Source organism: Tympanuchus pallidicinctus, unplaced genomic scaffold, assembly GCF_026119805.1.
Source record: "Tympanuchus pallidicinctus isolate F22 unplaced genomic scaffold, pur_lepc_1.0 scaffold124, whole genome shotgun sequence".
Taxonomy (NCBI): Eukaryota; Metazoa; Chordata; class Aves; order Galliformes; family Phasianidae; genus Tympanuchus; species Tympanuchus pallidicinctus.
The window spans coordinates 35,650-62,269 of record NW_026294642.1 but is presented as its reverse complement, the minus strand read 5'-3'; the positions used below and the strand labels follow the sequence as shown (position 1 = coordinate 62,269).

The following is a 26,620-nucleotide window of genomic DNA, read 5'->3' as shown; positions in this document are numbered from 1 at the left end:
TATTGCTTATTTTCATGGAAATCCCAGTTTTGAACCCGAAAATATCCCTTATTTTCATAGAAATCCCTGTATTTAACCCTCAAATATTGCTTATTTTCATAGAAATCCCTGTTTCTCCCCTGAAATTTCACTTATTTTCACCGAATTCCCTTTTTTTTTCCCTGAAATATCGCTTATTTTCATCGAAATCTCTGTTTTTCCCCTGAAATATCGCTTATTTTCCTAGAAATCCCTGTTTTTTACCCTAAAATATCACTTATTTTCATAGAAATCCCTGTTTTTCCCCTGAAATATCGCTTCTTTCCTAGAAATCCCTGTTTTTCCCCTGAAATATCGCTTATTTTCATAGAAATCCCTGTTTTTCCCCTGGAATATTACTTATTTTCATAGAAATCCCTGTTTTTCCCCTGAAATATCGCTTATTTTCATAGAAATCCCTGTTTTTAACCTCAAATATCGCTTATTTTCAACGAAATCCCTGTTTTTCCCCTGAAATATCGCTTATTTTCATAGAAATCCCTGTTTTACCCATGAAATATCGCTTATTTTCATAGAAATCCCAGTTTTTAACCATAAATATCGCTTATTTTCATAGAAATCCCTGTTTTTAACCATAAATATCGCTTATTTTCATAGAAATCCCTGTTTTTCCCCTGAAATATCGCTTATTTTCATAGAAATCCCAGTTTTGAACCCTGATATATCGCTTATTTTCATAGAAATCCCGGTTTTGAACCCAAAAATATCGCTTATTTTCATCGACATTCCTGTTTTTCCCCTGAAATATCGCTTATTTTCATAGAAATCCCTCTTTTTCCCATAAAATATTGCTTATTTTCATCGACATTCCTTTTTTTTCCCCTGAAATATCGCTTATTTACATAGAAATCCCTGTTTTGAACCCTGATATATTGCTTATTTTCATCGAAATCCCTGTTTTTCCCATTATATATTGCTTATTTTCATGGAAATCCCTGTATTTAACCCTCAAATATTGCTTATTTTCATAGAAATCCCTGTTTCTCCCCTGAAATTTCACTTATTTTCACCGAATTCCCTTTTTTTTTTCCATTAAATATCGCTTATTTTCCTAGAAATCCCTGTTTTTCCCCTGAAATATTGCTTATTTTCATAGAAATCCCTGTTTTTTACCCTAAAATATCACTTATTCTCATAGAAATCCCTGTTTTTCCCCTGAAATATCGCTTCTTTCCTAGAAATCCCTGTTTTTCCCCTTAAATGTCGCTTATTTTCATAGAAATCCCTGTTTTTCCCCTGAAATATCGCTTATTTTGCTAGAAATCCCTGTTTTTCCCCTGAAATATCACTTATTTTCATAGAAATCCCGGGTTTTCGTCTGAAATATCACTTATTTTCATAGAAATCCCTGTTTTTCCCCTGAAATATCGTTTCATTCCTAGAAATCCCCGTTTTTCCCCTACAATATCGCTTATTTTCATAGAAATCCCTGTTTTTCCCCTGACATATCGCTTATTTTCACCGAATTCCCTGTTTTTCCCCTGAAATATCGCTTATTTTCATAGAAATCCCTGTTTTTCCCCTGAAATATCGCTTATTTTCATAGAAATCCCTGTTGTTCCCCTAAAATATCGCTTATTTTCATCGAAATCCCTGTTTTCCCCCTGAAATATCGCTTATTTTCATACAAATCCCTGTTTTTCCCCTAAAATATCGCTTATTTTCATCGAATTCCCTGTTTTTCCCCTGACATATCTCTGATTTTCATAGAAATCCCTGTTTTTCCCCTAAAATATCACTTATATTCATAGAAATCCCTGTTTTTCCCCTTAAATGTCGCTTCTTTCCTTGAAATCCCTTTTTTTCCCCTGAAATATCGCTTATTTTCATAGAAATCCCTGTTTTGAACCCTGATATATCGCTTATTTTCACCGAATTCCCTTTTTTTTCCCTGAAATATCGCTTATTTTCATCGAAATCCCTGTTTTTCGTCTGAAATATCGCTTATTTTCATAGAAATCCCTGTTTTTCCCCTAAAATATTGCTTATTTTCATCGACATTCCTTTTTTTTCCCCTGAAATATCGCTTATTTTCACCGAAATCCCTGTTTTGAACCCTGATATATCGCTTATTTTCATTGAAATCCCTGTTTTTCCCATTGAATATCGCTTATTTTCCTAGAAATCCCTGTTTTTTACCCTAAAATATCACTTATTTTCATAGAAATCCCTGTTTTTAACCCTCAAATATTGCTTTTTTTCATAGAAATTCCAGTTTCTCCCCTGAAATTTCACTTATTTTCACCGAATTCCCTTTTTTTTCCCTGAAATATCGCTTATTTTCATCGAAATCTCTGTTTTTCCCCTGAAATATCGCTTATTTTCCTAGAAATCCCTGTTTTTTACCCTAAAATATCGCTTATTTTCATAGAAATCCCTGTTTTTCCCCTGAAATATCGCTTCTTTCCTAGAAATCCCTGTTTTTCCCCTGAAATATCGCTTATTTTCATAGAAATACCTCTTTTTCCCCTGGAATATTACTTATTTTCATAGAAATCCCTCTTTTTTCCCCTGAAATATCGCTTATTTTCATAGAAATCCCTGTTTTTAACCTCAAATATCGCTTATTTTCACCGAAATCCCTGTTTTTCCCTTGAAATATCGCTTATTTTCATAGAAATCCCTGTTTTACCCATGAAATATAGCTTATATTCATAGAAATCACAGTTTTTAACCATAAATATCGCTTATTTTCATAGAAATCCCTGTTTTTAACCATAAATATCGCTTATTTTCATAGAAATCCCTGTTTTTCCCCTGAAATATCGCTTATTTTCATAGAAATCCCTGTTTTGAACCCTGATATATCGCTTATTTTCATAGAAATCCCTATTTTGAACCCGATAATATCGCTTATTTTCATAGAAATCCCTGTTTTTCCCCTGAAATATCGCTTATTTTCATAGAAATCCCTCTTTTTCCCCTAAAATATTGCTTATTTTCATCGACATTCCTTTTTTTTCCCCTGAAATATCGCTTATTTACATAGAAATCCCTGTTTTGAACCCTGATATATCGCTTATTTTCATAGAAATCCCTGTTTTTCCCATTATATATTGCTTATTTTCATGGAAATCCCAGTTTTGAACCCGAAAATATCCCTTATTTTCATAGAAATCCCTGTATTTAACCCTCAAATATTGCTTATTTTCATTAAAATCCCTGTTTCTCCCCTGAAATTTCACTTATTTCCACCGAATTCCCTTTTTTTTTTCCATTAAATATCGCTTATTTTCCTAGAAATCCCTGTTTTTCCCCTGAAATATTGCTTATTTTCATAGAAATCCCTGTTTTTTACCCTAAAATATCACTTATTTTCATAGAAATCCCTGTTTTTCCCCTGAAATATCGCTTCTTTCCTAGAAATCCCTGTTTTTCCCCTTAAATGTCGCTTATTTTCATAGAAATCCCTGTTTTTCCCCTGAAATATCGCTTATTTTCCTAGAAATCCCTCTTTTTTCCCCTGATATATCACTTATTTTCATAGAAATCCCGGGTTTTCGTCTGAAATATCACTTATTTTCATAGAAATCCCTGTTTTTCCCCTGAAATATCGCTTCATTCCTAGAAATCCCTGTTTTTCCCCTACAATATCGCTTATTTTCATAGAAATCCCTGTTTTTCCCCTGTCATATCGCTTATTTTCACCGAATTCCCTGTTTTTCGTCTGAAATATTGCTTATTTTTATCGAAATCCCTGTTTTTCCCCTAAAATATCTCTGATTTTCATAGAAATCCCTGTTTTGACCCCTGATATATCGCTTATTTTTCCTAGAAATCCCTGTTTTTCCCCTGAAATATCTTTAATTTTCATAGAAATCCCTGTTTTTTCCCCGGAAATATCGCTTATTTTCATAGAAATCCCTGTTTTGAACCCTAATATATCGCTTATTTTCATCGAAATCCCTGTTTTTCGTCTGAAATATTGCTTATTTTTATCGAAATCCGTATTTTGAACCCTAATATATCGCTTATTTTCATAGAAATCCCTGTTTTTCCCCTACAATATCGCTTATTTTCATAGAAATCCCTGTTTTTCCCCGGAAATATCGCTTATTTTCCTAGAAATCCCTGTTTTTCCCCTGAAATATCTTTGATTTTCATAGAAATCCCTGTTTTTCCCCTACAGTATCGCTTATTTTCATAGAAATCCCTATTTTGAACCATAAAATATCGCTTTTTTTCATAGAAATCCCTGTTTTTCGTCTGAAATATCGCTTATTTTCATAGAAATCCCTCTTTTTCCCCTGACATATCGCTTATTTTCATCGACATTCCTTTTTTTTCCCCTGAAATATCGCTTATTTTCATCGAAATCCCTGTTTTTCCCCTGAAATATAGCTTATTTGCATGGAAATCCCAGTTTTGAACCTGAAAATATCCCTTATTTTCATAGAAATCCCTGTATTTAACCCTCAAATATTGCTTATTTTCATAGAAATCCCTGTTTCTCCCCTGAAATTTCACTTATTTTCACCGAATTCCCTTTTTTTTCCCTTAAATATCGCTTATTTTCATCGAAATCCCTGTTTTTCCCCTGAAATATCTCTGATTTTCATAGAAATCCCTGTTTTTAACCTTAAATATCGCTTATTTTCATAGAAATCCCTGTTTTTCCCCTGAAATATCTCTGATTTTCATAGAAATCCCTGTTTTTAACCCTGAAATATCGCTTATTTTCATAGAAATCTCTTTTTTTTACCCTAAAATATCGCTTATTTTCATAGAAATCCCTGTTTTTCCCCTGAAATATCGCTTATTTTCACCGAAATCCCTGTTTTTCCCCTGAAATATCGCTTATTTTCCTAGAAATCCCTGCTTTTCCCCTGAAATATCTCTGATTTTCATAGAAATCCCTGTTTTTTCCCCGGAAATATCGCTTATTTTCATAGAAATCCCTGTTTTGAACCCTACAATATCGCTTATTTTCATCGAAATCCCTGTTTTTCGTCTGAAATATGGCTTATTTTTATCTAAATCCCTATTTTGAACCCTAATATATCGCTTATTTTCATAGAAATCTCTTTTTTTTGAACCCTTAAATATCGCTTATTTTCATAGAAATCCCTATTTTGAACCCTTAAATATCGCTTATTTTCATCGAAATTCCTGTTTTTCGTCTGAAATATCGCTTATTTTCATCGAAATCCCTTTTTTTCTCCTAAAATATTGCTTATTTTCATCGACATTCCTTTTTTTTCCCCTGGAATATTGCTTATTTTCCTAGAAATCCCTGTTTTTCCCCTTAAATATTGCTTATTTTCATAGTAATCCCTATTTTTAACCTTAAATATCGCTTATTTTCCTAGAAATCCCTGTTTTTTACCCTAAAATATCGCTTATTTTCATAGAAATCCCTGTTTTTCCCCTAAAATATTGCATATTTTCCTTGAAATCCCTGTTTTTCCCCTACAATATCGCTTATTTTCATCGAAATCCCTGTTTTTTACCCTTAAATATCGCTTATTTTCCCAGAAATCCCTGTTTTTCCCCTGAAATGTCCCTTATTTTCATAGAAATCCCTGTTTTTAACCCTGAAATATCTCTGATTTTCATAGAAATCCCTCTTTTTTCCCCGGAAATATCGCTTCTTTCCTAGAAATCCCTGTTTTTCCCTTGAAATATCGCTTATTTTCATCGAAATCCCTGTTTTTCCCCTGAAATATCGCTTATTTTCATAGAAATCCCAGTTTTTAACCATAAATATCGCTTATTTTCATAGAAATCCCTGTTTTGAACCCTGATATATCGCTTATTTTCATCGAAATCCCTGTTTTTCCCCTGAAATATCGCTTATTTTCATAGAAATCCCTGTTTTGACCCCTGATATATCGCTTATTTTCATAGAAATCCCTATTTTGAACCCGATAATATCGCTTATTTTCATACAAATCCCTGTTTTTCCCCTGAAATATCGCTTATTTTCATAGAAACCCCTGTTTTGAACCCTGATATATCGCTTATTTTCATCGAAATCCCTGTTTTTCCCCTGAAATATCACTTATATTCATAGAAATCCCTGTTTTTCCCCTTAAATGTCGCTTCTTTCCTTGAAATCCCTTTTTTTCCCCTGAAATATCGCTTATTTTCATAGAAATCCCTGTTTTGAACCCTGATATATCGCTTATTTTCATAGAAATCCCGGTTTTGAACCCTAAAATATCGCTTATTTTCATCGAAATCCCTGTTTTTCGTCTGAAATATCGCTTATTTTCATAGAAATCCCTCTTTTTCCCCTAAAATATTGCTTATTTTCATCGACATTCCTTTTTTTTCCCCTGAAATATCGCTTATTTTCACCGAAATCCCTGTTTTGAACCCTGATATATCGCTTATTTTCATCGAAATCCCTGTTTTTCCCATTGAATATCGCTTATTTTCATGGAAATCCCAGTTTTGAACCCGAAAATATCCCTTATTTTCATAGAAATCCCTGTATTTAACCCTCAAATATTGCTTATTTTCATAGAAATCCCTGTTTCTCCCCTGAAATTTCACTTATTTTCACCGAATTCCCTTTTTTTTCCCTGAAATATCGCTTATTTTCATCGAAATCTCTGTTTTTCCCCTGAAATATCGCTTATTTTCCTAGAAATCCCTGTTTTTTACCCTAAAATATCACTTATTTTCATAGAAATCCCTGTTTTTCCCCTGAAATATCGCTTCTTTCCTAGAAATCCCTGTTTTTCCCCTGAAATATCGCTTATTTTCATAGAAATACCTCTTTTTCCCCTGGAATATTACTTATTTTCATAGAAATCCCTCTTTTTTCCCCTGAAATATCGCTTATTTTCATAGAAATCCCTGTTTTTAACCTCAAATATCGCTTATTTTCAACGAAATCCCTGTTTTTCCCTTGAAATATCGCTTATTTTCATAGAAATCCCTGTTTTACCCATGAAATATAGCTTATATTCATAGAAATCCCAGTTTTTAACCATAAATATCGCTTATTTTCACAGAAATCCCTGTTTTTAACCATAAATATCGCTTATTTTCATAGAAATCCCTGTTTTTCCCCTGAAATATCGCTTATTTTCATAGAAATCCCTATTTGAACCCTAAAATATCGCTTATTTTCATCGACATTCCTGTTTTTCCCCTGAAATATCGCTTATTTTCATAGAAATCCCTCTTTTTCCCATAAAATATTGCTTATTTTCATCGACATTCCTTTTTTTTCCCCTGAAATATCGCTTATTTACATAGAAATCCCTGTTTTGAACCCTGATATATGGCTTATTTTCATCGAAATCCCTGTTTTTCCCATTATATATTGCTTATTTTCATGGAAATCCCTGTATTTAACCCTCAAATATTGCTTATTTTCATAGAAATCCCTGTTTCTCCCCTGAAATTTCACTTATTTTCACCGAATTCCCTTTTTTTTTTCCATTAAATATCGCTTATTTTCCTAGAAATCCCTGTTTTTCCCCTGAAATATTGCTTATTTTCATAGAAATCCCTGTTTTTTACCCTAAAATATCACTTATTTTCATAGAAATCCCTCTTTTTCCCCTGAAATATCGCTTCTTTCCTAGAAATCCCTGTTTTTCCCCTTAAATGTCGCTTATTTTCATAGAAATCCCTGTTTTTCCCCTGAAATATCGCTTATTTTGCTAGAAATCCCTGTTTTTCCCCTGAAATATCACTTATTTTCATAGAAATCCCGGGTTTTCGTCTGAAATATCACTTATTTTCATAGAAATCCCTGTTTTTCCCCTGAAATATCGTTTCATTCCTAGAAATCCCCGTTTTTCCCCTACAATATCGCTTATTTTCATAGAAATCCCTGTTTTTCCCCTGACATATCGCTTATTTTCACCGAATTCCCTGTTTTTCCCCTGAAATATCTCTGATTTTCATAGAAATCCCTGTTTTTCCCCTGAAATATCGCTTATTTTCATAGAAATCCCTGTTGTTCCCCTAAAATATCGCTTATTTTCATCGAAATCCCTGTTTTCCCCCTGAAATATCGCTTATTTTCATACAAATCCCTGTTTTTCCCCTAAAATATCGCTTATTTTCATCGAATTCCCTGTTTTTCCCCTGACATATCTCTGATTTTCACAGAAATCCCTGTTTTTCCCCTTAAATGTCGCTTCTTTACTTGAAATCCCTTTTTTTCCCCTGAAATATCGCTTATTTTCATAGAAATCCCTGTTTTGAACCCTGATATATCGCTTATTTTCACCGAATTCCCTTTTTTTTCCCTGAAATATCGCTTATTTTCATCGAAATCCCTGTTTTTCGTCTGAAATATCGCTTATTTTCATAGAAATCCCTCTTTTTCCCCTAAAATATTGCTTATTTTCATCGACATTCCTTTTTTTTCCCCTGAAATATCGCTTATTTTCACCGAAATCCCTGTTTTGAACCCTGATATATCGCTTATTTTCATCGAAATCCCTGTTTTTCCCATTGAATATCGCTTATTTTCATGGAAATCCCAGTTTTGAACCCGAAAATACCCCTTATTTTCATAGAAATCCCTGTATTTAACCCTCAAATATTGCTTATTTTCATTAAAATCCCTGTTTCTCCCCTGAAATTTCACTTATTTTCACCGAATTCCCTTTTTTTTCCCTGAAATATCGCTTATTTTCATCGAAATCTCTGTTTTTCCCCTGAAATATCGCTTATTTTCCTAGAAATCCCTGTTTTTTACCCTAAAATATCACTTATTTTCATAGAAATCCCTGTTTTTCCCCTGAAATATCGCTTCTTTCCTAGAAATCCCTGTTTTTCCCCTGAAATATCGCTTATTTTCATAGAAATACCTCTTTTTCCCCTGGAATATTACTTATTTTCATAGAAATCCCTCTTTTTTCCCCTGAAATATCGCTTATTTTCATAGAAATCCCTGTTTTTAACCTCAAATATCGCTTATTTTCACCGAAATCCCTGTTTTTCCCTTGAAATATCGCTTATTTTCATAGAAATCCCTGTTTTACCCATGAAATATAGCTTATATTCATAGAAATCCCAGTTCTTAACCATAAATATCGCTTATTTTCATAGAAATCCCTGTTTTTAACCATAAATATCGCTTATTTTCATAGAAATCCCTGTTTTTCCCCTACAATATCGCTTATTTTCATAGAAATCCCTGTTTTGAACCCTGATATATCGCTTATTTTCATAGAAATCCCTATTTTGAACCCGATAATATCGCTTATTTTCATAGAAATTCCTGTTTTTCCCCTGAAATATCGCTTATTTTCATAGAAATCCCTCTTTTTCCCCTAAAATATTGCTTATTTTCATCGACATTCCTTTTTTTTCCCCTGAAATATCGCTTATTTACATAGAAATCCCTGTTTTGAACCCTGATATATCGCTTTTTTTCATAGAAATCCCTGTTTTTCCCATTATATATTGCTTATTTTCATGGAAATCCCAGTTTTGAACCCGAAAATATCCCTTATTTTCATAGAAATCCCTGTATTTAACCCTCAAATATTGCTTATTTTCATTAAAATCCCTGTTTCTCCCCTGAAATTTCACTTATTTCCACCGAATTCCCTTTTTTTTTTCCATTAAATATCGCTTATTTTCCTAGAAATCCCTGTTTTTCCCCTGAAATATCGCTTATTTTCATAGAAATCCCTGTTTTTTACCCTAAAATATCACTTATTTTCATAGAAATCCCTGTTTTTCCCCTGAAATATCGCTTCTTTCCTAGAAATCCCTGTTTTTCCCCTTAAATGTCGCTTATTTTCATAGAAATCTCTGTTTTTCCCCTGAAATATCGCTTATTTTCCTAGAAATCCCTCTTTTTTCCCCTGATATATCACTTATTTTCATAGAAATCCCGGGTTTTCGTCTGAAATATCACTTATTTTCATAGAAATCCCTGTTTTTCCCCTGAAATATCGCTTCATTCCTAGAAATCCCTGTTTTTCCCCTACAATATCGCTTATTTTCATAGAAATCCCTGTTTTTCCCCTGACATATCGCTTATTTTCACCGAATTCCCTGTTTTTCGTCTGAAATATTGCTTATTTTTATCGAAATCCCTGTTTTTCCCCTAAAATATCTCTGATTTTCATAGAAATCCCTGTTTTGACCCCTGATATATCGCTTATTTTTCCTAGAAATCCCTGTTTTTCCCCTGAAATATCTTTAATTTTCATAGAAATCCCTGTTTTTTCCCCTGATATATCGCTTATTTTCATAGAAATCCCTGTTTTGAACCCTAATATATCGCTTATTTTCATCGAAATCCCTGTTTTTCGTCTGAAATATTGCTTATTTTTATCGAAATCCGTATTTTGAACCCTAATATATCGCTTATTTTCATAGAAATCCCTGTTTTTCCCCTACAATATCGCTTATTTTCATAGAAATCCCAGTTTTTCCCCGGAAATATCGCTTATTTTCCTAGAAATCCCTGTTTTTCCCCTGAAATATCTTTGATTTTCATAGAAATCCCTGTTTTTCCCCTACAGTATCGCTTATTTTCATAGAAATCCCTATTTTGAACCATAAAATATCGCTTTTTTTCATAGAAATCCCTGTTTTTCGTCTGAAATATCGCTTATTTTCATAGAAATCCCTCTTTTTCCCCTGACATATCGCTTATTTTCATCGACATTCCTTTTTTTTCCCCTGAAATATCGCTTATTTTCATCGAAATCCCTGTTTTTCCCCTGAAATATAGCTTATTTGCATGGAAATCCCAGTTTTGAACCTGAAAATATCCCTTATTTTCATAGAAATCCCTGTATTTAACCCTCAAATATTGCTTATTTTCATAGAAATCCCTGTTTCTCCCCTGAAATTTCACTTATTTTCACCGAATTCCCTTTTTTTTCCCTTAAATATCGCTTATTTTCATCGAAATCCCTGTTTTTCCCCTGAAATATCTCTGATTTTCATAGAAATCCCTGTTTTTAACCTTAAATATCGCTTATTTTCATCGAAATCCCTGTTTTTCCCCTGAAATATCTCTGATTTTCATAGAAATCCCTGTTTTTAACCCTGAAATATCGCTTATTTTCATAGAAATCTCTTTTTTTTACCCTAAAATATCGCTTATTTTCATAGAAATCCCTGTTTTTCCCCTGAAATATCGCTTATTTTCACCGAAATCCCTGTTTTTCCCCTGAAATATCGCTTATTTTCATAGAAATCCCTGCTTTTCCCCTGAAATATCTCTGATTTTCATAGAAATCCCTGTTTTTTCCCCGGAAATATCGCTTATTTTCATAGAAATCCCTGTTTTGAACCCTACAATATCGCTTATTTTCATCGAAATCCCTGTTTTTCGTCTGAAATATGGCTTATTTTTATCTAAATCCCTATTTTGAACCCTAATATATCGCTTATTTTCATAGAAATCTCTTTTTTTTGAACCCTTAAATATCGCTTATTTTCATAGAAATACCTATTTTGAACCCTTAAATATCGCTTATTTTCATCGAAATTCCTGTTTTTCGTCTGAAATATCGCTTATTTTCATCGAAATCCCTTTTTTTCTCCTAAAATATTGCTTATTTTCATCGACATTCCTTTTTTTTCCCCTGGAATATTGCTTATTTTCCTAGAAATCCCTGTTTTTCCCCTTAAATATTGCTTATTTTCATAGTAATCCCTATTTTTAACCTTAAATATCGCTTATTTTCCTAGAAATCCCTGTTTTTTACCCTAAAATATCGCTTATTTTCATAGAAATCCCAGTTTTGAACCCTGATATATCGCTTATTTTCATAGAAATCCCTGTTTTTCCCCTACAATATCGCTTATTTTCATCGAAATCCCTGTTTTTTACCCTTAAATATCGCTTATTTTCCCAGAAATCCCTGTTTTTCCCCTGAAATGTCCCTTATTTTCATAGAAATCCCTGTTTTTAACCCTGAAATATCTCTGATTTTCATAGAAATCCCTCTTTTTTCCCCGGAAATATCGCTTCTTTCCTAGAAATCCCTGTTTTTCCCTTGAAATATCGCTTATTTTCATCGAAATCCCTGTTTTTCCCCTGAAATATCGCTTATTTTCATCGAAATCCCAGTTTTTAACCATAAATATCGCTTATTTTCATAGAAATCCCTGTTTTGAACCCTGATATATCGCTTATTTTCATCGAAATCCCTGTTTTTCCCCTGAAATATCGCTTATTTTCATAGAAATCCCTGTTTTGACCCCTGATATATCGCTTATTTTCATAGAAATCCCTATTTTGAACCCGATAATATCGCTTATTTTCATACAAATCCCTGTTTTTCCCCTGAAATATCGCTTATTTTCATAGAAACCCCTGTTTTGAACCCTGATATATCGCTTATTTTCATCGAAATCCCTGTTTTTCCCCTGAAATATCACTTATTTTCATACAAATCCCTGTTTTTCCCCTTAAATATCCCTTATTTTCATAGAAATCCCTGTATTTAACCCTCAAATATTGCTTATTTTCAAAGAAATCCCAGTTTCTCCCCTGAAATTTCACTTATTTTCACCGAATTCCCTGTTTTTTCTCTGAAATATCGATTATTTTCATCGAATCCCTGTTTTTCCCCTTAAATATCTCTGATTTTCATAGAAATCCGTTTTTAACCTTAAATATCGCTTATTTTCATAGAAATCCCTGTTTTTCCCCTGAAATATTGCTTATTTTCCTTGAAATCCCTGTTTTTAACCTTAAATATCGCTTATTTTCATAGAAATCTCTTTTTTTTACCCTAAAATATCGCTTATTTTCATAGAAATCCCTGTTTTTCCACTGAAATATCGCTTATTTTCATAGAAATCCATGTTTTTCCCCTGAAATATCGCTTATTTTCACCGAAATCCATGTTTTTCCCCTGAAATATCGCTTATTTTCATAGAAATCCCTGTTTTTCCCCTGAAATATCACTTATTTTCATAGAGATCCCTGTTTTTCCCCTGAAATATCGCTTATTTTCATAGTAATCCCTGTTTTTAACCTTAAATATCGCTTATTTTCCTAGAAATCCCTTTTTTTTACCCTAAAATATCACTTATTTTCATAGAAATCCCTGTTTTTCCCGTGAAATATCTCTGATTTTCACCGAAATCCCTGTTTTTCCCCTTAAATATTGCTTATTTTCATGGAATCCCTGTTTTTCCCCTACAATATCGCTTATTTTCATAGAAATCCCTGTTTTTCCCCTGACATATCGCTTATTTTCACCGAATTCCCTGTTTTTCCCTTAAATATCGCTTATTTTCATCGAAATCCCTGTTTTTCCCCTGAAATATCTCTGATTTTCATAGAAATCCCTGTTTTTCCCCAGAAATATCGCTTATTTTCATAGAAATCCCTGTTTTTCGTCTGAAATATCGCTTATTTTCACCGAAATCCCTGTTTTTAACCATAAATATCGCTTATTTTCATAGAAATCCCTGTTTTTCCCCTGAAATATCGCTTATTTTCATAGAAATCCCTGTTTTGAACCCTGATATATCGCTTTTTTTCATAGAAATCCCTGTTTTTCCCATTATATATTGCTTATTTTCATGGAAATCCCAGTTTTGAACCCGAAAATATCCCTTATTTTCATAGAAATCCCTGTATTTAACCCTCAAATATTGCTTATTTTCATTAAAATCCCTGTTTCTCCCCTGAAATTTCACTTATTTCCACCGAATTCCCTTTTTTTTTTCCATTAAATATCGCTTATTTTCCTAGAAATCCCTGTTTTTCCCCTGAAATATTGCTTATTTTCATAGAAATCCCTGTTTTTTACCCTAAAATATCACTTATTTTCATAGAAATCCCTGTTTTTCCCCTGAAATATCGCTTCTTTCCTAGAAATCCCTGTTTTTCCCCTTAAATGTCGCTTATTTTCATAGAAATCTCTGTTTTTCCCCTGAAATATCGCTTATTTTCCTAGAAATCCCTCTTTTTTCCCCTGATATATCACTTATTTTCATAGAAATCCCGGGTTTTCGTCTGAAATATCACTTATTTTCATAGAAATCCCTGTTTTTCCCCTGAAATATCGCTTCATTCCTAGAAATCCCTGTTTTTCCCCTACAATATCGCTTATTTTCATAGAAATCCCTGTTTTTCCCCTGACATATCGCTTATTTTCACCGAATTCCCTGTTTTTCGTCTGAAATATTGCTTATTTTTATCGAAATCCCTGTTTTTCCCCTAAAATATCTCTGATTTTCATAGAAATCCCTGTTTTGACCCCTGATATATCGCTTATTTTTCCTAGAAATCCCTGTTTTTCCCCTGAAATATCTTTAATTTTCATAGAAATCCCTGTTTTTTCCCCTGATATATCGCTTATTTTCATAGAAATCCCTGTTTTGAACCCTAATATATCGCTTATTTTCATCGAAATCCCTGTTTTTCGTCTGAAATATTGCTTATTTTTATCGAAATCCGTATTTTGAACCCTAATATATCGCTTATTTTCATAGAAATCCCTGTTTTTCCCCTACAATATCGCTTATTTTCATAGAAATCCCAGTTTTTCCCCGGAAATATCGCTTATTTTCCTAGAAATCCCTGTTTTTCCCCTGAAATATCTTTGATTTTCATAGAAATCCCTGTTTTTCCCCTACAGTATCGCTTATTTTCATAGAAATCCCTATTTTGAACCATAAAATATCGCTTTTTTTCATAGAAATCCCTGTTTTTCGTCTGAAATATCGCTTATTTTCATAGAAATCCCTCTTTTTCCCCTAAAATATTGCTTATTTTCATCGACATTCCTTTTTTTTCCCCTGAAATATCGCTAATTTCATCGAAATCCCTGTTTTTCCCCTGAAATATAGCTTATTTGCATGGAAATCCCAGTTTTGAACCTGAAAATATCCCTTATTTTCATAGAAATCCCTGTATTTAACCCTCAAATATTGCTTATTTTCATAGAAATCCCTGTTTCTCCCCTGAAATTTCACTTATTTTCACCGAATTCCCTTTTTTTTCCCTTAAATATCGCTTATTTTCATCGAAATCCCTGTTTTTCCCCTGAAATATCTCTGATTTTCATAGAAATCCCTGTTTTTAACCTTAAATATCGCTTATTTTCATAGAAATCTCTTTTTTTAACCTTAAAATATCCCTTATTTTCATAGAAATCCCTGTTTTTAACCCTGAAATATCGCTTATTTTCATAGAAATCTCTTTTTTTTACCCTAAAATATCGCTTATTTTCATAGAAATCCCTGTTTTTCCCCTGAAATATCGCTTATTTTCACCGAAATCCCTGTTTTTCCCCTGAAATATCGCTTATTTTCATAGAAATCCCTGCTTTTCCCCTGAAATATCTCTGATTTTCATAGAAATCCCTGTTTTTTCCCCGGAAATATCGCTTATTTTCATAGAAATCCCTGTTTTGAACCCTACAATATCGCTTATTTTCATCGAAATCCCTGTTTTTCGTCTGAAATATGGCTTATTTTTATCTAAATCCCTATTTTGAACCCTAATATATCGCTTATTTTCATAGAAATCTCTTTTTTTTGAACCCTTAAATATCGCTTATTTTCATAGAAATCCCTATTTTGAACCCTTAAATATCGCTTATTTTCATCGAAATTCCTGTTTTTCGTCTGAAATATCGCTTATTTTCATCGAAATCCCTTTTTTTCTCCTAAAATATTGCTTATTTTCATCGACATTCCTTTTTTTTCCCCTGGAATATTGCTTATTTTCCTAGAAATCCCTGTTTTTCCCCTTAAATATTGCTTATTTTCATAGTAATCCCTATTTTTAACCTTAAATATCGCTTATTTTCCTAGAAATCCCTGTTTTTTACCCTAAAATATCGCTTATTTTCATAGAAATCCCTGTTTTTCCCCTAAAATATTGCATATTTTCATAGAAATCCCTGTTTTTCCCCTACAATATCGCTTATTTTCATCGAAATCCCTGTTTTTTACCCTTAAATATCGCTTATTTTCCCAGAAATCCCTGTTTTTCCCCTGAAATGTCCCTTATTTTCATAGAAATCCCTGTTTTTAACCCTGAAATATCTCTGATTTTCATAGAAATCCCTCTTTTTTCCCCGGAAATATCGCTTCTTTCCTAGAAATCCCTGTTTTTCCCTTGAAATATCGCTTATTTTCATCGAAATCCCTGTTTTTCCCCTGAAATATCGCTTATTTTCATAGAAATCCCAGTTTTTAACCATAAATATCGCTTATTTTCATAGAAATCCCTGTTTTGAACCCTGATATATCGCTTATTTTCATCGAAATCCCTGTTTTTCCCCTGAAATATCGCTTATTTTCATAGAAATCCCTGTTTTGACCCCTGATATATCGCTTATTTTCATAGAAATCCCTATTTTGAACCCGATAATATCGCTTATTTTCATACAAATCCCTGTTTTTCCCCTGAAATATCGCTTATTTTCATAGAAACCCCTGTTTTGAACCCTGATATATCGCTTATTTTCATCGAAATCCCTGTTTTTCCCCTGAAATATCACTTATTTTCATACAAATCCCTGTTTTTCCCCTTAAATATCCCTTATTTTCATAGAAATCCCTGTATTTAACCCTCAAATATTGCTTATTTTCAAAGAAATCCCAGTTTCTCCCCTGAAATTTCACTTATTTTCACCGAATTCCCTGTTTTTTCTCTGAAATATCGATTATTTTCATCGAATCCCTGTTTTTCCCCTTAAATATCTCTGATTTTCATAGAAATCCGTTTTTAACCTTAAATATCGCTTATTTTCATAGAAATCCCTGTTTTTCCCCTGAAATATTGCTTATTTTCCTTGAAATCCCTGTTTTTAACCTTAAATATCGCTTATTTTCATAGAAATCTCTTTTTTTTACCCTAAAATATCGCTTATTTTCATAGAAATCCCTGTTTTTCCACTGAAATATCGCTTATTTTCATAGAAATCCATGTTTTTCCCCTGAAATATCGCTTATTTTCACCGAAATCCATGTTTTTCCCCTGAAATATCGCTTATTTTCATAGAAATCCCTGTTTTTCCCCTGAAATATCACTTATTTTCATAGAGATCCCTGTTTTTCCCCTGAAATATCGCTTATTTTCATAGTAATCCCTGTTTTTAACCTTAAATATCGCTTATTTTCCTAGAAATCCCTTTTTTTTACCCTAAAATATCACTTATTTTCATAGAAATCCCTGTTTTTCCCGTGAAATATCTCTGATTTTCACCGAAATCCCTGTTTTTCCCCTTAAATATTGCTTATTTTCATGGAATCCCTGTTTTTCCCCTACAATATCGCTTATTTTCATAGAAATCCCTGTTTTTCCCCTGACATATCGCTTATTTTCACCGAATTCCCTGTTTTTCCCTTAAATATCGCTTATTTTCATCGAAATCCCTGTTTTTCCCCTGAAATATCTCTGATTTTCATAGAAATCCCTGTTTTTCCCCAGAAATATCGCTTATTTTCATAGAAATCCCTGTTTTTCGTCTGAAATATCGCTTATTTTCACCGAAATCCCTGTTTTTAACCATAAATATCGCTTATTTTCATAGAAATCCCTGTTTTTCCCCTGAAATATCGCTTATTTTCATAGAAATCCCTGTTTTGAACCCTGATATATCGCTTATTTTCATAGAAATCCCTGTTTTTCCCATTATATATTGCTTATTTTCATGGAAATCCCAGTTTTGAACCCGAAAATATCCCTTATTTTCATAGAAATCCCTGTATTTAACCCTCAAATATTGCTTATTTTCATTAAAATCCCTGTTTCTCCCCTGAAATTTCACTTATTTCCACCGAATTCCCTTTTTTTTTTCCATTAAATATCGCTTATTTTCATAGAAATCCCTGTTTTTCCCCTGAAATATTGCTTATTTTCATAGAAATCCCTGTTTTTTACCCTAAAATATCACTTATTTTCATAGAAATCCCTGTTTTTCCCCTGAAATATCGCTTCTTTCCTAGAAATCCCTGTTTTTCCCCTTAAATGTCGCTTATTTTCATAGAAATCTCTGTTTTTCCCCTGAAATATCGCTTATTTTCCTAGAAATCCCTCTTTTTTCCCCTGATATATCACTTATTTTCATAGAAATCCCGGGTTTTCGTCTGAAATATCACTTATTTTCATAGAAATCCCTGTTTTTCCCCTGAAATATCGCTTCATTCCTAGAAATCCCTGTTTTTCCCCTACAATATCGCTTATTTTCATAGAAATCCCTGTTTTTCCCCTGACATATCGCTTATTTTCACCGAATTCCCTGTTTTTCGTCTGAAATATTGCTTATTTTCATAGAAATCCCTGTTTTTCCCCTAAAATATCTCTGATTTTCATAGAAATCCCTGTTTTGACCCCTGATATATCGCTTATTTTTCCTAGAAATCCCTGTTTTTCCCCTGAAATATCTTTAATTTTCATAGAAATCCCTGTTTTTTCCCCTGATATATCGCTTATTTTCATAGAAATCCCTGTTTTGAACCCTAATATATCGCTTATTTTCATCGAAATCCCTGTTTTTCGTCTGAAATATTGCTTATTTTTATCGAAATCCGTATTTTGAACCCTAATATATCGCTTATTTTCATAGAAATCCCTGTTTTTCCCCTACAATATCGCTTATTTTCATAGAAATCCCAGTTTTTCCCCGGAAATATCGCTTATTTTCCTAGAAATCCCTGTTTTTCCCCTGAAATATCTTTGATTTTCATAGAAATCCCTGTTTTTCCCCTACAGTATCGCTTATTTTCATAGAAATCCCTATTTTGAACCATAAAATATCGCTTTTTTTCATAGAAATCCCTGTTTTTCGTCTGAAATATCGCTTATTTTCATAGAAATCCCTCTTTTTCCCCTAAAATATTGCTTATTTTCATCGACATTCCTTTTTTTTCCCCTGAAATATCGCTTATTTTCATCGAAATCCCTGTTTTTCCCCTGAAATATAGCTTATTTTCATAGAAATCCCAGTTTTGAACCTGAAAATATCCCTTATTTTCATAGAAATCCCTGTATTTAACCCTCAAATATTGCTTATTTTCATAGAAATCCCTGTTTCTCCCCTGAAATTTCACTTATTTTCACCGAATTCCCTTTTTTTTCCCTTAAATATCGCTTATTTTCATCGAAATCCCTGTTTTTCCCCTGAAATATCTCTGATTTTCATAGAAATCCCTGTTTTTAACCTTAAATATCGCTTATTTTCATAGAAATCCCTGTTTTTAACCTTAAAATATCCCTTATTTTCATAGAAATCCCTGTTTTTAACCCTGAAATATCGCTTATTTTCATAGAAATCTCTTTTTTTTACCCTAAAATATCGCTTATTTTCATAGAAATCCCTGTTTTTCCCCTGAAATATCGCTTATTTTCATAGAAATCCCTGTTTTTCCCCTGAAATATCGCTTATTTTCATAGAAATCCCTGTTTTTCCCCTGAAATATCTCTGATTTTCATAGAAATCCCTGTTTTTTCCCCGGAAATATCGCTTATTTTCATAGAAATCCCTGTTTTGAACCCTACAATATCGCTTATTTTCATCGAAATCCCTGTTTTTCCCCTGAAATATCGCTTATTTTTATCTAAATCCCTATTTTGAACCCTAATATATCGCTTATTTTCATAGAAATCTCTTTTTTTTGAACCCTTAAATATCGCTTATTTTCATAGAAATCCCTATTTTGAACCCTTAAATATCGCTTATTTTCATCGAAATTCCTGTTTTTCGTCTGAAATATCGCTTATTTTCATAGAAATCCCTTTTTTTCTCCTAAAATATTGCTTATTTTCATCGACATTCCTTTTTTTTCCCCTGGAATATTGCTTATTTTCCTAGAAATCCCTGTTTTTCCCCTTAAATATTGCTTATTTTCATAGAAATCCCTGTTTTTAACCTTAAATATCGCTTATTTTCCTAGAAATCCCTGTTTTTTACCCTAAAATATCGCTTATTTTCATAGAAATCCCTGTTTTTCCCCTAAAATATTGCATATTTTCATAGAAATCCCTGTTTTTCCCCTACAATATCGCTTATTTTCATCGAAATCCCTGTTTTTTACCCTTAAATATCGCTTATTTTCCCAGAAATCCCTGTTTTTCCCCTGAAATGTCCCTTATTTTCATAGAAATCCCTGTTTTTAACCCTGAAATATCTCTGATTTTCATAGAAATCCCTCTTTTTTCCCCGGAAATATCGCTTCTTTCCTAGAAATCCCTGTTTTTCCCTTGAAATATCGCTTATTTTCATCGAAATCCCTGTTTTTCCCCTGAAATATCGCTTATTTTCATAGAAATCCCAGTTTTTAACCATAAATATCGCTTATTTTCATAGAAATCCCTGTTTTGAACCCTGATATATCGCTTATTTTCATAGAAATCCCTGTTTTTCCCCTGAAATATCGCTTATTTTCATAGAAATCCCTGTTTTGACCCCTGATATATCGCTTATTTTCATAGAAATCCCTATTTTGAACCCGATAATATCGCTTATTTTCATACAAATCCCTGTTTTTCCCCTGAAATATCGCTTATTTTCATAGAAATCCCTGTTTTGAACCCTGATATATCGCTTATTTTCATCGAAATCCCTGTTTTTCCCCTGAAATATCACTTATTTTCATACAAATCCCTGTTTTTCCCCTTAAATATCCCTTATTTTCATAGAAATCCCTGTATTTAACCCTCAAATATTGCTTATTTTCATAGAAATCCCAGTTTCTCCCCTGAAATTTCACTTATTTTCACCGAATTCCCTGTTTTTTCTCTGAAATATCGCTTATTTTCATCGAATCCCTGTTTTTCCCCTTAAATATCTCTGATTTTCATAGAAATCCGTTTTTAACCTTAAATATCGCTTATTTTCATAGAAATCCCTGTTTTTCCCCTGAAATATTGCTTATTTTCCTTGAAATCCCTGTTTTTAACCTTAAATATCGCTTATTTTCATAGAAATCTCTTTTTTTTACCCTAAAATATCGCTTATTTTCATAGAAATCCCTGTTTTTCCACTGAAATATCGCTTATTTTCATAGAAATCCATGTTTTTCCCCTGAAATATCGCTTATTTTCACCGAAATCCATGTTTTTCCCCTGAAATATCGCTTATTTTCATAGAAATCCCTGTTTTTCCCCTGAAATATCACTTATTTTCATAGAGATCCCTGTTTTTCCCCTGAAATATCGCTTATTTTCATAGAAATCCCTGTTTTTAACCTTAAATATCGCTTATTTTCATAGAAATCCCTTTTTTTTACCCTAAAATATCACTTATTTTCATAGAAATCCCTGTTTTTCCCGTGAAATATCTCTGATTTTCACCGAAATCCCTGTTTTTCCCCTTAAATATTGCTTATTTTCATAGAAATCCCTGTTTTTCCCCTACAATATCGCTTATTTTCATAGAAATCCCTGTTTTTCCCCTGACATATCGCTTATTTTCATAGAAATCCCTGTTTTTCCCTTAAATATCGCTTATTTTCATCGAAATCCCTGTTTTTCCCCTGAAATATCTCTGATTTTCATAGAAATCCCTGTTTTTCCCCAGAAATATCGCTTATTTTCATAGAAATCCCTGTTTTTCCCCTAAAATATCGCTTATTTTCATCGAAATCCCTGTTTTTAACCATAAATATCGCTTATTTTCATAGAAATCCCTGTTTTTCCCCTGAAATATCGCTTATTTTCATAGAAATCCCTGTTTTGAACCCTGATATATCGCTTATTTTCATAGAAATCCCTATTTTGAACCCCTGAAATATCGCTTATTTTCATAGAAATCCCTATTTTGTACCCTAAAATATCGCTTATTTTCATCGAAATTCCTGTTTTTCGTCTGAAATATCGCTTATTTTCATAGAAATCCCTTTTTTTTCTCCTAAAATATTGCTTATTTTCATCGACATTCCTTTTTTTTCCCCTGAAATATCGCTTATTTTCCTAGAAATCCCTGTTTTTCCCCTTAAATATTGCTTATTTTCATAGAAATCCCTATTTTTAACCTTAAATATCGCTTATTTTCCTAGAAATCCCTGTTTTTTACCCTAAAATATCGCTTATTTTCATAGAAATCCCTGTTTTTCCCCTAAAATATTGCATATTTTCATAGAAATCCCTGTTTTTCCCCTACAATATCGCTTATTTTCATCGAAATCCCTGTTTTTTACCCTTAAATATCGCTTATTTTCCTAGAAATCCCTGTTTTTCCCCTGAAATGTCCCTTATTTTCATAGAAATCCCTGTTTTTAACCCTGAAATATCTCTGATTTTCATAGAAATCCCTGTTTTTCCCCTGAAATATCGCTTCTTTCCTAGAAATCCCTGTTTTTCCCCTAAAATATCGCTTATTTTCATCGAAATCCCTGTTTTTCCCCTGAAATATCGCTTATTTTCATAGAAATCCCTCATTTGAACCCTAAAATATCGCTTATTTTCATAGAAATCCCGGTTTTGAACCCTGATATATCGCTTATTTTCATAGAAATCCCTGTTTTTCCCCTGAAATATCGCTTATTTTCATAGAAATCCCTGTTTTGACCCCTGATATATCGCTTATTTTCATAGAAATCCCTATTTTGAACCCGATAATATCGCTTATTTTCATCGAAATCCCTGTTTTTCCCCTGAAATATCGCTTATTTTCATAGAAATCCCTGTTTTGAACCCTGATATATCGCTTATTTTCATAGAAATCCCTGTTTTGAACCCTGATATATCGCTTATTTTCATCGAAATCCCTGTTTTTCCCCTTAAATATCCCTTATTTTCATAGAAATCCCTGTATTTAACCCTCAAATATTGCTTATTTTCATAGAAATCCCAGTTTCTCCCCTGAAATTTCACTTATTTTCACCGAATTCCCTGTTTTTTCTCTGAAATATCGATTATTTTCATCGAAATCCCTGTTTTTCCCCTTAAATATCTCTGATTTTCATAGAAATCCGTTTTTAACCTTAAATATCGCTTATTTTCATAGAAATCCCTGTTTTTCCCCTAAAATATTGCTTATTTTCCTTGAAATCCCTGTTTTTCGTCTGAAATATCGCTTATTTTCATAGAAATCCCTTTTTTTTACCCTAAAATATCGCTTATTTTCATAGAAATCCCTGTTTTTCCACTGAAATATCGCTTATTTTCATAGAAATCCCATGTTTTTCCCCTGAAATATCGCTTATTTTCATCGAAATCCATGTTTTTCCCCTGAAATATCGCTTATTTTCATAGAAATCCCTGTTTTTCCCCTGAAATATCACTTATTTTCATAGAAATCCCTGTTTTTCCCCTGAAATATCGCTTATTTTCATAGAAATCCCTGTTTCTCCCCTGAAATATCGCTTATTTTCATAGAAATCCCTTTTTTTTACCCTAAAATATCAGCTTATTTTCATAGAAATCCCTGTTTTTCCCGTGAAATATCTTATTTTCATAGAAATCCCTGTTTTTCCCCTTAAATATTGCTTATTTTCATAGAAATCCCTGTTTTTCCCCTACAATATCGCTTATTTTCATAGAAATCCCTGGTTTTTCCCCTGAAATATCGCTTATTTTCATAGAAATCCCTGTTTTTCCCCTGAAATATCGCTTCTTTCCTAGAAATCCCCGTTTTTCCCCTACAATATCGCTTATTTTCATAGAAATCCCTGTTTTTCCCTTAAATATCGCTTATTTTCCTAGAAATCCCTGTTTTTCCCTTAAATATCGCTTATTTTCATAGAAATCCCTGTTTTTCCCCTGAAATATCTCTGATTTTCATAGAAATCCCTGTTTTTCCCCTGAAATATCGCTTATTTTCATCGAAATCCCTGTTTTTCCCCTAAAATATCGCTTATTTTCATAGAAATCCCTGTTTTTAACCTAAAATATCGCTTATTTTCATAGAAATCCCTGTTTTTCCCCTGAAATATCGCTTATTTTCATAGAAATCCCTGTTTTGAACCCTGATATATCGCTTATTTTCATAGAAATCCCTATTTTGAACCCGATAAAATATCGCTTATTTTCATAGAAATCCCTGTTTTTCCCCTGAAATATCGCTTATTTTCATAGAAATCCCTCTTTTTCCCCTAAAATATTGCTTATTTTCATCGACATTCCTTTTTTTTCCCCTGAAATATCGCTTATTTTCATAGAAATCCCTGTTTTGAACCCTGATATATCGCTTATTTTCATAGAAATCCCTGTTTTTCCCATTATATATTGCTTATTTTCATGGAAATCCCAGTTTTGAACCCTAAAATATCGCTTATTTTCATAGAAATCCCTGTTTTTCCCCTGAAATATTGCTTATTTTCACCGAATTCCCTTTTTTTTTTCCATTAAATATCGCTTATTTTCATCGAAATCCCTGTTTTTCCCCTGAAATATTGCTTATTTTCATAGAAATCCCTGTTTTTCCCCTAAAATATCACTTATTTTCATAGAAATCCCTGTTTTTCCCCTGAAATATCGCTTCTTTCCTAGAAATCCCTGTTTTTCCCCTTAAATGTCGCTTATTTTCATAGAAATCCCTGTTTTTCCCCTGAAATATCGCTTATTTTCATAGAAATCCCTGTTTTTCCCCTGAAATATCGCTTATTTTCATCGAAATCCCTGTTTTTCCCCTGATATATCACTTATTTTCATAGAAATCCCGGGTTTTCGTCTGAAATATCACTTATTTTCATAGAAATCCCTGTTTTTCCCCTGAAATATCGCTTCATTCCATAGAAATCCCTGTTTTTCCCCTGAAATATCGCTTATTTTCATAGAAATCCCTGTTTTTCCCCTAAATATCGCTTATTTTCACCGAATTCCCTGTTTTTCCCCTGAAATATCGCTTATTTTCATCGAAATCCCTGTTTTTCCCCTGAAATATCGCTTATTTTCATAGAAATCCCTGTTTTGACCCCTGATATATCGCTTATTTTTCCTAGAAATCCCTGTTTTTCGTCTGAAATATCTCTGATTTTCATAGAAATCCCTGTTTATTCCCCGGAAATATCGCTTATTTTCATAGAAATCCCTGTTTTGAACCCTAATATATCGCTTATTTTCATCGAAATCCCTGTTTTTCGTCTGAAATATTGCTTATTTTTATCGAAATCCCTATTTTGAACCCTAATATATCGCTTATTTTCATAGAAATCCCTGTTTTTCCCCTAAAATATTGCATATTTTCATAGAAATCCCAGTTTTTCCCCGGAAATATCGCTTATTTTCATAGAAATCCCTGTTTTTCCCCTTAAATATTGCTTGTTTTCATGGAAATCCCTGTTTTTCCCCTTAAATATCGCTTGTTTTCATAGAAATCCCTATTTTGTACCCTAAAATATCGCTTATTTTCATAGAAATTCCTGTTTTTCGTCTGAAATATCGCTTATTTTCATAGAAATCCCTCTTTTTCCCCTAAAATATTGCTTATTTTCATCGACATTCCTTTTTTTTCCCCTGAAATATCGCTTATTTTCATCGAAATCCCTGTTTTTCCCATTAAATATTGCTTATTTTCATGCAAATCCCAGTTTTGAACCCGAAAATATCCCTTATTTTCATAGAAATCCCTGTATTTAACCCTCAAATATTGCTTATTTTCATAGAAATCCCTGTTTCTCCCCTGAAATTTCACTTATTTTCACCGAATTCCCTTTTTTTTCCCTTAAATATCGCTTATTTTCATCGAAATCCCTGTTTTTCCCCTGAAATATCTCTGATTTTCATAGAAATCCCTGTTTTTAACCTAAAATATCGCTTATTTTCATAGAAATCCCTGTTTTTCCCCTGAAATATCGCTTATTTTCACCGAAATCCCTGTTTTTCCCCTGAAATATCGCTTATTTTCATAGAAATCCCTGTTTTTCCCCAACAATATCGCTTATTTTCATCGAAATCCCTGTTTTTCCCCTGACATATCGCTTATTTTCCTAGAAATCCCTGTTTTTCCCCTGAAATATCTCTGATTTTCATAGAAATCCCTGTTTTTTCCCCGGAAATATCGCTTATTTTCATAGAAATCCCTGTTTTGAACCCTGATATATCGCTTATTTTCATAGAAATCCCTGTTTTTCGTCTGAAATATGGCTTATTTTCATAGAAATCCCTATTTTGAACCCTAATATATCGCTTATTTTCATCAAAATCCCTGTTTTTCGTCTGAAATATCGCTTATTTTCATCGAAATCCCTCTTTTTCTCCTAAAATATTGCTTATTTTCATAGAAATCCCTGTTTTTCCCCTAAAATATTCGCATATTTTCATAGAAATCCCTGTTTTTTCCCCTTAAATATTGCTTATTTTCATGGAAATCCCAGTGTTGAACCCGAAAACATCCCTTACTTTCATAGAAATCCCTGTATTTTCGCCTCAAATATCGCTTATTTTCATCGAAATCCCTGTATTTAATCCTCAAATATTGCTTATTTTCATAGAAATCCCTATTTCGTACCCGAAAATATCGCTTATTTTCATTTAAATCCCTGTTTTTCGTCTGAAATATCGCTTATTTTCATAGAAATCCCTGTTCTGAACCCTGATATATCGCTTATTTTCATAGAAATTCCTGTTCTGAACCATAAAATATCGCTTATTTTCATCGAAATCCCAGTTTTGAACCCTAAAATATCGCTTATTTTCATGGAAATCCCAGTTTTGAACCCTCAAATATCGCTTATTTTCATAGAAATCCCTGTTTCTCCCCTGAAATTTCACTTATTTTCACCG

The 26,620-nt window shown here is 32.7% G+C and overlaps 1 long non-coding RNA gene across 1 annotated transcript in view; it reads right to left on the bottom strand.

Moving 5' to 3' along the window:
* Positions 1-21,306, bottom strand: part of LOC128075708 (uncharacterized) — a 35,204-nt gene extending 13,898 nt beyond the window's left edge. The window contains exons 1-2 of the long non-coding RNA XR_008203976.1: positions 20,773-21,306; positions 19,117-19,157 (exon numbers count right to left, since the gene is read on the bottom strand). This is a non-coding gene — a long non-coding RNA (uncharacterized LOC128075708). The remainder of the gene's footprint in view (positions 1-19,116; positions 19,158-20,772) is intronic.
* Between the last annotated feature and the right edge of the window lie 5,314 nt (positions 21,307-26,620).